Here is a 2,796-nt window from a genome sequence, read left to right as displayed (position 1 = left end):
AAATCAGACATCCTGCTTGCCACAACAATGCCAAGCTGTGACTTGAAATGAGTTTCCGGGTAGCCCTTTGTGGTGCTCTTGTTTTTAATAATAAATTGCTCATTCTGTTCGACGCAAAAAAAAAAAAAATCAAAGCAAAACCCACGTTGCACTAAAATGTTAATCTAGCATAACTAATTATATATTCCTTATGCAAGCTGTGTATTGCCAAGCAGCATTTCACCAGCAGACCTTTGCGTGTATTGAAGATGACACTGGAAATTCTTAAATATAGTGATAAATGGTTTCCCTTCACAAAACTGACATTGTTTTCTTTCTTATCCACCTAGCCGCTTCTTTGTGCCATACCATTTCTCTTTAATGTTTTAGATGCATGACGGTTCAGACATATGTTTGAAAATCACTCTTCCATTTGGTTAATTTCAATATGCCATTTGTTTCCATCAATGTTTTCAGAGATTATTGGAAGATAAAAAGAGTGTCTTTCCTAGCCTGCTGTTGGCCATCAAAACATTCACAACGTCTTTGTTCATCCAAAAAAATTTCCATAAATCTTAAGAGAATAAAAGACTAACAGAATTGGAAGGGACCTTGGAGGTCTTCTAGTCCAACCCCCTGCTCAAGTAGGAACCCTACACTGTTTCAGATAAATGGTTGTCCAATCTCTTCTTAAAAACCTCTAGTGATGGAGCTTCTGCAATTTCGGGAGGCAAGTCGTTCTACTGATTATTTGTTCTCACTGTCAGGAAATGTCTCATTAGTTCCAGGTTAGTTATCTCCTTGATTAGTTTCCATCCATTGCTTCTTATCCTGCCCTCAGGTGCTTTGGAGAATAGCTTGATTCCCTGTTCTTTGTGGCAGCCCCTGAGATATTGGAACACTGCTGTCAGGGGCCACCCTAATCATTCCTTTCATTGTACTCGACCTACCCAATTCCTGAAACCCTTCTTCATATGTTTTAGAACATGTGAACTTATGATCTCAGAACATATGAAGTTATATTCATACCAAATGTCTATTTTCTGCCAACCTTGAGCCATCGGGAGGCACTGGGACTACCATTCTCAGAATTCCCAGCCAGAAGCAAAGTTCATCTGGTACTCCCTGACATGTACCTACTAGCGCTGAGGATTTGTTAGAAAAGGAGGTAGCAACATGCTATACAAATGTAGCTGAGTTTAATGCACCCAGGATTCAGAAGAACAGAACAACAAAGAGTTGGAAGGGACCTTAGAGGCTTTCTAGTCCCAACACCCAGGAGACCTTATATCATTCCAGAGAAATGGCTGTCCAATCTCTTGTTAAAAACCTCCAATGTTGGAGCACCCACAACTTCTGCAGGCAACCCGTTCCACTGTTTAATTGTTCTGTCAGGAAGTTTCTCCTTAGTTCTAGATTATTCAAAGACGGACCTTTAATAGCTATGCATTAAAAGCTCTCTGCTTGAATGGATTGAGGCGCCTGATTCACTACATCCCATATTTATTCATTTCCTTTTTTTAAAAAAAAAATCAGTCATTCTATTCTGTTTCAGAAGAAACAGGATAACAGAATAAAATATGGTAATTTGCCACTCATCTCCCCTCACTTCACCTTGCAGGACACTTAAGCAGAAATTTAAAGGTGTGTGTATTTGGATGAATCTAAAATCACCTTCACCTGCATGTACGCTATTGCCTGGAGGTTGATGAGTCTATGATGCTGGAGTGTTTCTGGAGTTTTAAAGCACTTGCATCAAAACAACTCCAACTTGTTGGCTTCCTGTTCTGAGCCATGTAGCACCAGCAGCTTTATGAAACTTGCAAAAAACTAGGACCAAAGTTCACAGGGCCTTTCCCTATAGTGAAAGTAATCAACTCCGTTACAGTATAACTTAAACTCCATTGCTTGTTAGGGAAAGTTCATTCAGCTTTCACAGCAGCTTGTTAAAACTGGTGGTAGGCTCCTAGTTCAGGCCGATAGATTGGGCAGCCCTGAAACCAATAGTGGTGCAAGGGGAAATGCATTGTGAGGTAAAGAAAATCTTGGATTCTAAATTATGTAGGGGCCAGTTGCATTTCCTCCTGCCATGGAAGGGATAGCCACTTTTCAAAGCTAGCTGGGATGTGAAGGCAGATAGATTGGTTAAACAATTCCATGACAAGTAGAGGTTAGATTGAATCTTGAGTAACCTCTCTATGATTATTTTTCCTTGCAGGAAGTCCTTTTCAGATAATAGATAATCAAAGTTGGAAGGGACCTTGTAGGTCATCTAGTCCAATCCCCCGCCCAACACCGTTTCTGACAAATGGCAGTCCAATCTCTTTTTGAAAATCTCAAGTGATGAAGCTCCCACAACTTCCGAGGGCAAGCTGTTCCATTGGTTGATTGTTCTCACTGTTAGAAAGTTTCTCCTTATTTCCAGGTTAAATCTCCCCTTGTTCAGTTTCCATCCATTGTTCCTTGTCTGGCCTACAGGTGCTTTGGAAAATAGCTTGACCCCTTCCTCCCTGTGGCAGCCCCTCAAATATTGGAAGACCTCTATCATGTCTTCCCTGGTCCTTCTCTTTATCAGACTAGCCAAGCCCAGTTCCTGCTATTCCTGTTGTTCATCCTATATTTCAGCCTCAAGTCCCCTAATCATCCTGGTTGCTCTTCTCTGTACTTTTTCTGGAGTCTCAACATCTTTTTTATAATGTGGTGGCAAAACTGGATGCAGTACTCTAGGTGTGGTCTTACAAAGGCTTTATAGGGTGGTATTAGTACCTCCCTTGATCTTGATTGGATCCCTCTGTTAATGCAATTTAGGATTGCATT

The sequence above is a fragment of the Pseudonaja textilis genome, chromosome 7, assembly GCF_049901715.1.
Source record: "Pseudonaja textilis isolate UNSWEBS1 chromosome 7, rPseTex1.2, whole genome shotgun sequence".
Lineage (NCBI taxonomy): Eukaryota > Metazoa > Chordata > Lepidosauria > Squamata > Elapidae > Pseudonaja > Pseudonaja textilis.
Note: the sequence above shows the minus strand (reverse complement) of the source record.